Source organism: Malania oleifera, chromosome 9 (genome assembly GCF_029873635.1).
Source record: "Malania oleifera isolate guangnan ecotype guangnan chromosome 9, ASM2987363v1, whole genome shotgun sequence".
NCBI classification, from domain to species: Eukaryota; Viridiplantae; Streptophyta; class Magnoliopsida; order Santalales; family Ximeniaceae; genus Malania; species Malania oleifera.
The window spans coordinates 49,663,090-49,677,650 of NC_080425.1; positions in this window are offsets into that span (position 1 = coordinate 49,663,090).

The window sequence follows — 14,561 nt, forward strand, 5'->3', positions numbered from 1 at the left end:
CAGAGAAGGTGGTTGGAGCTTATTAAATATTTTGATTATACTATTAGTTACCACCCGGGAAAAGCAAATGTGGTAGCCAATGCATTGAGCAGGAAGTCTGTGGGGCTAGCGCTAGCAGCTATGGAGATTTAGTATCCGATCATGATGGATCTGGAGAGACTTAGCATAGAGTTGGTTGAGAGTGGTCATCAATTATGTATTGCTAGTCTAGTGATGCATTCTACTCTATAGGGAAGAATTAAAGCTGCACAGAAAGATGATCCAAAATTGGAAGAGGTAATGGTCAGAGTACAAAATGGTCAGGGAGATAAATTTTGTATTACAAACGACAGGGCTTTGCTGTTCCGTTCTAGATTATGTGTACCTACTGATGCTGATATCAGAAAGACCATCTTAGAAGAGGCTCATAGATTTTTATACACAATTCATCTCGGCAGCATTAAAATGTATAGGGATCTGCGAGAGTCTTATTGGTAAGTGTAGAGTGGTATGAAGAAAGAAATTGTTGAATATGTAGCATAGTGTTTGATGTGCCAGCAGGTAAAGGCTAAGCACCAGAGGCCGACTAGCCAGTTTTAGCCACTTTTTATCCCAAAGTGGAAATGGGATCATATATCTATGGATTTTGTTTCAGGGCTGTCGTCCGCATTGTATGGCCAGAATGCAATCTGGGCTATTGTAGATCATTTGACTAAGACCACCCATTTTCTTCCTATTAAGATCAGCTACTCCCTTAATCGCTTGGCAGAGATTTATATTCAGGAGATAGTCCATTCTCACAGAGTTCCAGTGCCTATAGTGTCAGATCGAGACCCACGTTTCACATCACAATTTTGGAAGAGCTTATAGGAAGCTCTGGGGTCTCGGTTATCTTTTAACACAACATCACATCCTCAGTAAAATGAGTAGACTGGGAGGACAATTCAGATATTAGAAGATATTCTTCAAGCGTGTGCTGGACTTTAGGGGTAGTTGGACTTAGTTCATGCCGCTGGTGGAATTTGCATATAATAACAGTTATCAAGCCATAATTGGCATGGCACTGTTTGAGGCACTTTATGGTAGGAGATTTCATTCTCCTTTATATTGGGATGAGATGGGTGAGCGGTGAGTTGTAGGGGCCAGAGTTAGTACAGTAAGCATATGATAAGGTTTGACTCATCAGAGATAGAATCAGTGCAGCTCAGAGCCGACAATAGAGTTATGCTGATAACTGTCGTAGGAAATTGGATTTTGATATCGGTGATCATGTGTTTTTGAAAATAGCTCCATTAAAAGGGATTATGAGATTTGGGAAGAAAGGTAAGCTTAGCCCTAGGTGCATTGGCCCATTCGAGATTTTAGAGAAATGGGGCCGGTTGCCTACAGACTAGCTTTACCACCTGTATTTTCCAGGATACACGATGTATTCCATGTTTCCATGTTGAGAAAATACGTTCCAGACTCTTCTCATGCAATTAGTTATAGTGAACTAGAGCTCAGTGATTCACTAGTTTATGAGGAGATACCATTGCAGATTCTAGATAGAAATGAACAAGAATTACGTAATAAGAAGATTCCTTTAGTGAAAGTCCTGTGGAGGAATCACGCAATAGAAGAAGCTTCTTGGGAGCTCAAGGAATAGATAAGACGGAAATACTCGCAATTGTTCCATGAAGCTCAAATATAACCAGGGAAAGTGTAAGTGATTGTGTAATATTTCTTTTGCAGATACATGTAGTAATTTAGTTAGTAAGTAGTCTTTGGGTTTTGGGAGAATTTTTATTTTGTATATGTAATCTCCCATAACTCTGAATGTAACCACAGTATTCCTCTGCCATAAGTGAGGGTAAGTAATAAAATAAGTAGACTATTTTCTTTAGAGGATGATGAATCATATGGATAGAAAATATCGAGGACGAAATTTTTATAAGGAGGGGAGAATGTAGTGACCTGAAGAATTATGAAATTTAAATAAAAAGAGAAAGTGAGGAAGGGAAATTGTATTTAGAATTTTAAACAAGGGTCTTGTTGACGAACACGCTTGAAGGGATCGTCAATGAGGACATGTGTCTCGTCGATGAGAAGATACCGAGAGGCTATTTTCAATCCTGAATTTCATCGACGATGATTAGGTGTTCGTCAATGAACTTCCTTAGTGGCTTCATCGACAAAGTGAAGTGTCTCGTCGACGAAGGCCAGTGTATAAATAGCCCTAAACTTGGATTTCAGCATAGATTATTCAATAAAAACCATATTTTCTCTCTCCTCTTTGGTTTCTCCTCCTTCTCTCCAAGATTTTGGGCTAGATTCTTGTCGATTTAATGATCTGAGGCCATCACGACACTCCTAGGAAAGTTCTCTTCAAGTCTGCTAGAGTGGATCATTGGTGGGGTTGGCTTGGGCTTCATCCCAAATTCAAGGTAAGACTATTTATTCAATATTTGGCTTTCCTATAGTTGTAAGAAATGTAGTACTCGAAGAAATACTGAAGTTTTGTTCAGGGAGATATTGTTCTCAGGGTATTGAACGGGGAACCCTGCGGGTGTAAGACTAAACTTTATAGGAGCTTTTTCAGGAATTAGGTAAGGAGATCAACTAAGTTAAGATTTTTATGGAAATGTATATATATTATTTTACAACATTTAATATGTATATTGTAAAATTATGTTGGGAATAATGTTGTTGATTAGGAATATGTTTAACGCTTAAATTGTGTGGCATGAGTAAAATTTACCATAGAATATTATGTTTACAAAATAAGAATGTTTTACTGCTTCCAAGAAATTGTTAAAATGGTACAAAGTTTTTATATGACATACTGGCGTATGGGCCGAGGGTTTTATATGATATACCGGCGTACGGGCAGAGATTTTTATATGATATACCTGCATACGGGCTGAGGTTTTTATCTAATATGTCGGCGTACGGGCCGAGGGTTTTTATATGATATGTCAGCGTACGAGTCGAGGGTTTTATATGATATGTCGACGTACGGGCTAAGGATTTATAAAATACAAAATGCCAGCATAAGGGCCGAAGATTTTCACGATATGTTATACAAAATGATATGATGATATTAATTTGACAGTTTATTATGTAATAGTCATGTATCATTATTTGTAAATATTTTATATGTTATCATAACCTTGTTGGCTTGGTTTAGGCTTTCATGAAGCACAGTACCATAGCTATATGATCACGATCATGATATGTTAGTGCTACCACTTGCCGTATGGGGTAGTGGGAGAATGGCAGTCGATGTGCTTTATTGTGGTGTTGGTGCCCCTGGTGTACGGACCAGTAGAGGCAGACCCATCGTACTTACAAACTTTTTCTTTTGATTCGGTAGTGGTCAGCCTTCCATTGTCGAGTCCCCACTTCGGACCGCACAACCCAGTCATGTGGGAGTAAAACACGACACCAGCCAGCTAACCATCCAAGATGTTTTCTATGTATTATTATATGAGATGAATTATGTTTATGGAAATTCGATATGTTATATCATGTTATGATTATATATGTTTTCTAGATATGATACAGACAGTTTTATCAAGTATGTTTATGTACTGCGATATGTATAACACGAAAATACTCATGTTGCCACACACTGATATTAGTTTATTTCCCTTACTGAGAGGTGTCTCACCCCAAATTATATAAACATTTCAGGAGCCCAGATAGGAGAGCAGATATAGCTCCGCAGTGTTAGTATTCAACTGTGCTACCCTGTTTTGAAGAGTAAGTCTTTTTCTATAGTCAGATGGTTTTATGGGTGGTGTCCCTAGGACTCATTTTGGATATTTTTGGAATGTGTATATGCTTATGACAATTGTAGTAAACTCTGGTATTGTGTTGAATAGTAATTTGAGATGTATGTTATTTCACGTTTTCTGCTGCTTAGGTATTGGTATTGTATTTTAGGATTACCCCTGGTACCTTTAGGTTCAGGTGGATTATGACTTACCAAGTTGATTATGATTTACGAGGGTTATTATATAGAATATCATTATGGAAAAGGAAAAAAAATAAAAAAACAATATGGTAAAATAAGCAAGTCATTACAGTAATAGTTCCTATATATCCACTACTACGAAGATAGTCTCATATTGGCCCATCTAAATTGTAATTATGCATCTTCACAAGCAACCCACCCATGCATGCACTCATATGGCTATTGTAGAATCTTATTCTAACTTAACTGTGGCTGATACCGACCTTAAATTTCTTCACTAAGATGGCTCCTGGTAATCTGTATATACGCCTGGTTCACTATCAATGACAACTCTTCCATTATTTTCCGTCCACTATGTTAAGAACAATAATCCCAATCCATGGCCAGACATATAGATCTTTCCTTATTTAGATTTGGAAGAGGTTGTTTCTATTAGGAAAAGTGAGAAAAGATCTTCAGGACCTTATTCATTCAAGAAGCTAAAAATGAGTGATGCTTTCGTGAAGCCTTTGCACAATACTACAAAGTCTATCTCAAAGAAGCTGGAAAAATCTTCCGTAGACGGTGAATGTGGAACTTCCTTGGGGGAAAAGTTATATAATTAATATGATTTGTAGGGGATCTGGTCCCATAAACCTAGGACAAGCTCTAAATTGTAATCATCTTAATTCAACGAGCAACCCACCCATGCATAGACATTTGAAGAAAGCGCGCTGTTTCTCTTTCATGCATCTCATTCCTTATTATTGTATGTGATGAACAGTTTCAAAAGATCTCTCAAACTATAGCTCTATTGCATAATTAAATAATCAGTCCAATCATTACATCACTTCACCACATCTTAATTCCCTAGTCAATACACTGTCATTCCAAAAGGTATGAACTTGAAAAGGTTTAAATTTAGAGAATCTTTTCAACCAATATTCACTATCAATGACAACTCTTCCACTATTTTCTGTCCACTATGTTAAGAACAATAATCTCAGTCCAAGGCCAAACATATAGATTTTTCCTTGTTCAGATTTGAAATAGGTTGCTTCTATTAGGAAAAGTGAGAAAATATCTTCAAGTCTTGATTCATTCAAGAAGTTAAAAATGAGTAATGCTTCCATGAAGCCTTTGCACAATACTACAAAGTCTATCTCAAAGAAACTGTAAAAATCTTCCACAAATGATGAAAGTGGAACTTCCCTAGGGGAAAAGGTATATAATATGATGTGTAACGGTTCTGGTCCCACTAAACCTAGGACATCCTCTTCTCGTTGTATTTTATAGATCATTCTGCTTTCGAGTTTGAGAGGTCCAACTCATCAGCTAGGTCGATCAATTTCAAAGTATTTTGCCAAGATTCTCTTAATTTAATTAAACATATTGAAGTTGATAATTTTTTAAATGCCATAGAGTTTGAGTGATCTTTTGAAGTTGTTCATTGTCACAATACTACAAAGGAATGGGATGCACGTGAAAGAAATAGTTATTGGTTCAAATATTTATACATGGGTGGGTTGCTCGTGAAGATGATTACAATTTAGATGGGCTAGTAGGAGACTATCTTCGTAGTAGTGGACAAATACGAATAGTTGCTGATATTGGCGAGGAAGTAAAATAGGGAAGACTATTAGTGATGGTTTAATAAATTCGTCGCTAATACTAGACTCTTAGTGACGATTTTTAAAAACTGTCACTAATAAAACATTATTAGTGATAGTTTTTATAAACCGTCACTAATATAGTTAAAATTGTTTTTTATATTTTTTTTAAATAAATAACTATATTAGTGACGATTTAATGAATTTGTCGCTAATAATAGACTAGTACTGACGGTTTGCATAAATCATCACTAATACATTTGAGTTTTTCCTAATCAACAAATGTATTATTAGTGATGGTTTAATAAACCATTACTAATAGAAGACAAATATTGATGGTTTGGAAGAACCGTTACTAATAATCCATTTCTAGTGACGGTTTATAGGAACCATCACTAATATTGTTGACTTTTCCCTAGTCAACATGCATTATTAGTAACGATTCAAAGAACTATGACTAATATGATACTGTTAGCGACAGTTTATAAATTGTCACTAATAATTGCCTTTTAGTGATGTCTTGAAATCGTCACTAATACCGTAATAAATGTCGCTAATATTTTTTCTAGATAGTTTCCACATGAAAAGTGGTTTCTCGCAATGGTTTGAGTGGGAAAAATGGTGTTTAGTGACGATCGTATTAGTGAAGAAATTAGAACCGTCACTAATACTTTCGTCACTAAAAATCAGTTTTCTTGTAGTGGAATAAGACGTATATGATAAATACTTCAAAGATTCAACCCCAATAAATATTTCTCAAAAAAAAAATTTTTGAAAGAAGAATGTAGGAGAACCTAGGGCTTTTCTCTCAAGGAGATTTTTTCAAACATAAAATACATATGATCTTTGATTTAAAATATGAAGTATGCAATAAGTACTTCAAAGATCTAAGAAAATTTGTCCAACAAACATTTTTCAACTAAATGATGTTTGGAGAAAATTGATTTTTGCTCTCAATAAAAGATGTTCAAATCAAAGAATGAAAAAGAGTAAAAATGCTTTTTGTTTTTGAAAGGATGAGTGAAAAACACACTCAAGAATTCAAGCTCAATAAAAGATTTCTCCAACAAGTATTTTCAAAAGAAGGTGTAGGAGAAAACTAATGCTTTGCTCTTCAAAAATATTTTTACAAATGAGAGAGTAGAAGAGAGCTTTGATTTTTGAAAATAAATGCCCAGCAATGTAATAAAATGATATAAATTTGGCAAAAATACATTTAAAATGCTTTGGGCAAGTATTTATAGGCTAAGACAATTTCTAGCCGTTATGTAACTATAAGGGAGTAAAATAAAATTTTATTTTCAAATTTTTCGACCGTTGGAAGCTCAAAATCATCTGAACCCGAGAGGTCTGGTCGACTAGGGCAGGGTCCACTCGACTGGCCTTAAGGCGATTTCCAAATCCGCGAGCTTTGGCATGTCGACCATATGATCCAGTTGACTGGGATTTGAACGCCGGTCAACTGGGCTCCAGTAGGCATACATAGGCCGATAGATTGGGCATTATGCAACTTTAGGCAAAAGGTCTGGGCGATCAACTAAGCTTATAAGGCTAATTGACTGGGGCCTAGAGGCCAGTCGACTAGGCCTTAACAAAATTCAAAATTTTGCCCACTTTTAACCTAAAACCTTTTTATGATTTTACAATTTTAGAAAAAGGTTTTCCAAGAATAAATTGGTTCCCGAAGGTCAGTCTATGGTCCATTGAACTTTTAAGCATATCATGCAAGACATGCAATATTATAATCAAATCTAAATGCATTACAATCAAAAAATAAATTTCTTCACTCTTTTTGCTCTTCAAACTTCCATGGAATACGACAAACGAAATGAGCTTTAAATCCTTCATGGCTTCCATCTCTCCTTAATCTCATGTGTGTGCTAAATTATAAACCTTCTCAAATACTAAATGTACACATAAGATACAATTGGTTTGTCATTATCAAAACAGGATCAGACTCAAAAGTCAACAATCTCCCCCTTTTTGATGATGGCAAACACACAGGAGCAAAATGAGGTTTGCCGAAAAAGACTCCCCCTTTCAATATGCATAACTTAAAAGATAAACAATGCAGCTCAAGCATATCTAAGAAAGAAGACATTTTAATTAATATGCATTTAGGTTTGACAATGTAGCTTAGATGCTCTTCCCATATAAAAAATATAAGAAGTAGGGAGCATTCAAAAGTTTTTTGCATTTTGCTTAGAAATTTCTCCCCCTTTGGACATCAACAAAAGGGCTAAGTTAAGTCAAAAAGAATTGAACATTGAAAGAATTCCTTAGCTTAAGAGAAGACTCCCCCTTTTTGATACAAAAACTGGGCATAGAATAAAGTTTTACAGCTGTTTGAAAAAAAAAATTTGCAAGTTTGTACACGCAAATAGTATAACTGGCCATTTGAGATTAAAATGACATGTTAAACATAGTCAAACCAGAAACTTCCACAAACCATTGCAATTCAAATATTACATTAGACCTGTAAAAGATTGGAGTTCAAAGCATGAGACTTATGTTAACTAAGTGTAGGTTTGAGCATAGATTTAATCTAATAGTTAGCATGTATTTCTATATTGAATCTGTTGGCCTAAACAAGGCTTATGACTCTTAATTTTGATGATAACAAAGTAAGGTTATTTAATATGCTTCAAAGTTGTGATGTTTCGAGAAAAATAGATATTGGAGCTTAGCATACTTCACATGATCACAAGGAATAGTTTTGAAAGCTCACATCAATATTGGTGATCAAGATTGAAAGCTTAAAGAACAATGAGGCTCAGCATTAAAAGAACTCAAAGCAATAAAATCAAGATTTCAAGGAGTTCAAGAATTGAAGAGATAAATGAGTCAATAGGACAGGCTTTGTAAGTACTTTAAGTATATTCAAAAATGAAATTATTTTTGAAGCTTATTAGGAACAAGAGATCTAGAGACCGAAAACTTAAATCTTGGAACATATTTTTCAAGAAAACAAATTGAAATTACAAGAATTGAGAAGCAAAGTGAGTTCTTACAAAAATCATTTTAAAATCAGCATTTTGTCTTGATAGTAGCCTAACTGGAATCGTCAATAGGCTGCCAAGTTATATGGTTTTAAAATGCACAGACAGAAGGTCGTCAGGCTACTGCCTGGACCTTGACAGGCGCTTGACGGGGAAATCTGAGAAGCCTGTCTAGGTTCTACCAGGCGATGGCCACCCTACTGACTTTGAAATTAACCTGTGTATTTCAGTGACAGGCACCTGACCAAATCTTGATAAGCTACTACCACGCGGCAGATTTCAAATTTTTATAACGGACACATTTTTAAAATTAGATTGCTTGGGGCTTAAACTTGTTTAAAACATGGGCACTACACCAAGTAAACTTGGGGATCAAGTAATACACTTTTTCAATTCTATAAATAGCCTCAAGATTAGAGATTTTAAACATCACGTATCAAATTCAACATTCATACTCTCAATTGCTCTCAAGTATTCAAAGGCTCTCTCACTCTCATCTTGTACACGAATTCTAATGAAGCTTTGCTAACTCTCAATTACCAATCTTGTGCTACAATTTTGAATCCTTTCAATCATTGAAAGAATCATTCGGTGATAAATTCTTTTGAGCTTCAATTTAAATTTCATATTGATTTACTTTGAAGTATATAGTTTGAAATTGTACTAATCCGCTTTGTGTGAAAGCATTATTGTACGTAGCTTTTGTTTCTCATTTCATTGACGATTCCAGGTTTTTGGATCATTTACCAAGTGTGGAGTATCACTTGGATAGGTGCAGCTTTAGCCTAATTGAAAAAGTGACCGAGTGAGGGGTGTCACTTGGAGAGGTGGTGCTCTTGCCTATTTAAGGAGTGTGTAATGGTGTTATTTCACCTAGAAATGAACTAATTTAATGGAATCCTTTGGTGGTTTGCCAAAGGCGAGGACATAGGCTGATGATAAGCCAAACCTCGTAAAAATCCCGGTGTCACTCTCTTTCATTTTACTCTCTTTAATTTTTAGCAAACATATAAATTGTGTGGATGTTTTAATTTTCATGATCACATAAACTACAAAGTTTGGAAATTAAATAAACTGAAGTTTAATTTATTTTTGGACTTGTGGAAACCAAAAGGGAGTGCGTTGGTTGACTAATAAATTTGCAGACACCATAAGTGAGTACGTTGATTGGTCAACACCCCAAAACCTATCAATTGAAGGTTCATTTGAAATCTGAATTTTGGAAAGAGTGTGGATGTTATATTGATTATTATATTGAGAAAGCTAATACATTCCCTACAGGGCTTGAATCAAAATTTATATATACATAGGGCTGCATACAACCAAACTGAGAATTGCCAAAAGAATTGCATAGCATATATTGATTGAATATTGTGTGGTTGTTTGATCGGTTACCTAGTTGTGATTGATTGATTTGATTGATTAAATTTTTTAGTTGTGGATTAAATAAGAATTAAGCATTTGTTGTGTGATTTCTAAATCAACAAGAAGTTAAAGAATTCATAAAAAGAATTTAAAAGAAATTTTAATAACCCAATTCACCCCCCCCCCCTCTTGGGACTACACCTTAGTTTTCAGAATCAACCATGCAATGCCCTTTCCAAAAAATCATATAAACAATAAAGTCCTTAAAGATTTTTAAACTTCATGTCAAAAATTTTCATAACAGTCCTAATAGCATATGTCATGAGTGATTAAGCAAGATATAAGATGTATTTTAGTTTAAGGACACTTCTTGCCCAAAAAAAAAAAATTCATTTTGTATAATATATTTCCCCCGTTGATATTAAAAAAAATACTGGGGACTATGCTCACTATATAATAATTTTAGTCACTATAGTTCAAACAAAGTCAAATTTTTTTAGTAAGCATTTAAGAGCATTTTGAGAATAACCAGAAAAATCAACCATATAGATCCTAATGATTAGACAATTTTAATACAAGATCATATGGCGAGTCCTAGAATAATTGTGCCTAAGCACCAATTTTCATTTATTGTGAGCAATAAATAAGATATCATGCTTTGAAAGACATATGCCACAGTAAGCTATAAGTCTAAGCTAAAAGTAGGGTGAGCATAAGATATGGAATTTTATAAAATCCCCCCCTCTAGATTTGAATGCAAGCTTAGATGAAATGACACACTTATACTTATCAAAGATTGATTTCATTAAATACACAAAGCAGTGTAAGCAATCATTTTAAATCTTTTAGAATGATTATATTGGGTATTGATTAATCCATTTTCATTGTCCAGCCAGTATAATCCATCTCCTAGAGCACAAGTGCATCAGAAAATAAATATTAAGGCATATTATAGTGCTCATAGACTTGAGAACAGTCTATATCTGTTCATAGAGTCATCAAAGCATGATATGATGTTCAAGGTTTTCAGAAGAGCCTTAATACTCAAAAAGCGAAACATGATGCAAATGAGTCCTTAAGATGCTTAACCTAATGCTTTTTCTCTAGGGATGGAACTCAGCTCCCTGTATGTTCTTATGCATGAATTTTCAATAAAGGATGAAGTTCAGATATCCAATCAATATACAAACATCCTTCATAAAAGGTCTATCATGCATTATATCATTAATCATTTAGCATTGTGCATGACAAAGATTAATCAATCTAAATTTTTCTACAGCATGCATTACACACAGTCTGCATCAGCCATGCAGATGGCATTCAAATCAGCATGTGATAATCCTAGCTTTCTATCAACAAGCAGATGGCATCAATCAATTCAGTATAACCAATAATAGTTCATGATATCAGATACTAACTATCCATCAAAGAAATTTAACCATTTATTACATTATGGATAGTAAGCTGCATTGTTGTTCTCATAAAGGCATATGGGCATAAAAAATGATCGTGAGAGTATTTTATTTATGAAATTACAAAGAGAAATGCTCCCCCTCAATTATGCACTATCATCATCCTACGCCTTTTTCATCTTTTCATTCTTCAAATTCTTAGCCAAATGCCCTAAATTTTCAATGATTTAAACTTGACTTTGAACGCTTAGGCTTAAAGGACCAAAAAGTCACAATGAATATCCCTTTAGGTGTACTAAGCCTATTTTTGCCTCTTTTCTTATGAATCTCAACACGTGAGAGGCTCAAGATCGGATGGCTTTCAACTTTAACTAGTTGTGCATAGGTCTCTTTGAAATTTGTGCCTTCATCTAGATTGAAACCTATTGCAATGATCTTTGCCATTCAACATCAATCTAAGGATATGAAACTTTAATTGATTTGATTTAAAGTTAAGAGCTTATGGATGAATACTCTTAAAAATTAAGTCATTATTGAGTCCAGAAGAGTGTTCATAAGGGATTATAAGTGGAAAATATTCAAAATATTTTCATGTTGATGAATATGTCCTAAACATTTTGGCAAAGAGAATGTAGGAGTATACGAATTTTTTGAATGATGCTCTTTGGGATTTTCAAATTTTCACCAATGGAAAGTACCCTACTGACTCAATCTAAAAATGAGCAGCTCGGAAGCTATCCTAAGTATAGGAGTTACATCGTGTAATATTAAGCCCAAGGGCTAGATCGTCTCCTCAGGGAATGCGTTTAATCTTAGATTTTACGTTCTTCCAATCGAAATTAAAAAGGTACTGAACTCAGTTCAGATTTGGGGGTTTTCAAGTTTGTGGAGACTTAAATGAAAACACAAATTAAAGTCCTAAAACTAGCATGTAAGGAATTAAATAACAATAAAGGAAATCCTAGTCTACTTAAGGAAACACTGAAACACGCTTAATTAAAGATGACAACTTTGAATAAGGAATTATAACACGCAGGAATGGAAACTCAGTCAAAATTAAACACACTCACAAACAGTAAAATTCAAATCTTTAACCAAATTAAGGGATCAACCCACAATCACAATTTAAACACAAAACGAACAAAATTTTAACGCATAAACAATAACGACAGGAAAAAAAAGAAACGAGCTTTAAGCAGACTAATCCTAACTTAATCTGTTTAAACAAATACCTAAAAAAAAATTTAAATACTAAAGGAAAAAGACTAACTCCATATTTATATCTTGTTCAAGAACAAATAAATAAAAGATAAGAGAGGAACATCATTAATACTTAATAAACTCTAAAACAAAATAATATAATAAGTAACTAAATAAAGCAAAAAAAGAAATAAGAAGGCAGAGAGAGAGAGAGAAGAGAAAACAGAGGGAGGCCTCAGTGGAACTCTCGAATTGCAGGGAAGTCCTCCGAAGTTGTTGCTGGAACATGGAACAGTGCCGGCTGTCTTTGGCTTAATTCTGCGCAGCAGTAGGAGGTCCGGGGCTGGTATGGTACTCGTGGGTTGTTGAGAGCTCAGCTGGGGTTGGTAGTTGGCCGGAGTTGTAGCAGTAACCTCGGCTGCTAGTGCTCTGTTCTACTGTGGAGATGGCGCACGGCTGTGGAGTTGCAGAAGATGGCCAGAGGAGCTGTGGCAGCTACTGTGGGCGATGGCTGCTATTGCTGGCTGAGGGGGACAAGGGCTGTTCACGAGCAGCTGGCCGTGGGCTAGTGTTGCTGGATTCTCGGTTGGTGGCTGCGGTGATGTTATGCTGTGATGCTATGGTGGTCTACTGATGCTCCTTGGATGTCTGTGTGCTAGTGGCAACATGGAGATTTGCTAGTGCAAGGGTGGCCGAGAGGTTGGAATTGCTGGCACAGGAGGTTGCTGTGGTGGTCTTGATGGGAGTTGAAAACAGAGAGGGGGAGTACAGGGAAGATGGGACTTGAAAACAGAGAGGGGGAGTACAGGGAAGAAGCAAGGAGAGAGTAAAAGGGAAAGAGGAGAAACTAGGGAAGAAGGAGGAGTAGGGGAAGATAGGGAAAGAAATTTAAAACCAAGGAGAGAATGAGGAAGAACAGCGAGAGAAAGAGAGTTGAGAGGAAGAACAGGAAGAGAAAAGAAAAAAAAAAAAAAGACAAAGGAAGAGGACGGGAGAATCCTCGTGTGTAGGAAAAAAAAATAGGATTTAAATGGTAGGGGGCGGTGCCCTAGGACCCGGCATGGAACAACCTGACCCGGCCATGCATGGCCGGGTCACGTCAATAACCCAATTATTATATTTTTTTTTCCTTTTTTGTTGTTCTCTGTTCATCACAAAGTTGACTCTTCTAGAGCTAGTTTCTCGCAAAATTGAAAACATAAAAGTTGTAGATAATCCTTTTCTATTTCTCTAGAAATTTGAATCATCTCAATCAGAGCTCAGATGGAAAAGTTATGCACAAAATACGAACAGGTGTCGGTTTTGGTTTCCGAGATTTTTCCTGCGACAAAAAAAATTACCAAAACTTCATAAATAATGCAATAAAGTTCAAGAATGATGATTTTGGCACTTTATTAAAATATTGGACAATTTTAGACATTTAATTAAACATATAAATCGTAAAGCCCGGGTTAAGTGCCCAATTACGCAGTTTTGACGCGCAATCACAACCCCCAACTAACGTTTTGCTAGTCTCTAGCAAATGACATGAATGAATCTCAGGGTGATGTCTACAACTATATACTCCGATGATCATGAAATCAATGCACATGCGCCATAATTATACCATTTCACATACAAGAACATAACTGAATTTCACACAGGCTTGTTCATATTTAGTACACACAACTCCAAAGCACGTCACTTATGCAAGTTTCATCATTTATATGTCATTTAAGAGCAGTATACTCACATGAAGTTAATCAGAGGTACATTCAGAGTTAATGCAATCATATAAGTTCGAGTATAAACAGGTAAACTCTCGAGGTGTGTGTGATGTGTATGACCTAATACACCTAGGATACCAGTGGACACCTACAGAACGGTCGCTTTGACTCGGCCTAACTGGTATACCCTCAAGAACACTCAAAGAAAATGGGTTCACTCATCATATGTGAGAAGGAGTGTCGCGATCAAACATCCCACATACTAAAAGGAACAATGCTAAGTATATGGAGTGGACTAGTCTGGAAAGGATCTAGCCTATCTATGAGGTGTCGGGTCCTTCACCCTAGCATCTTCT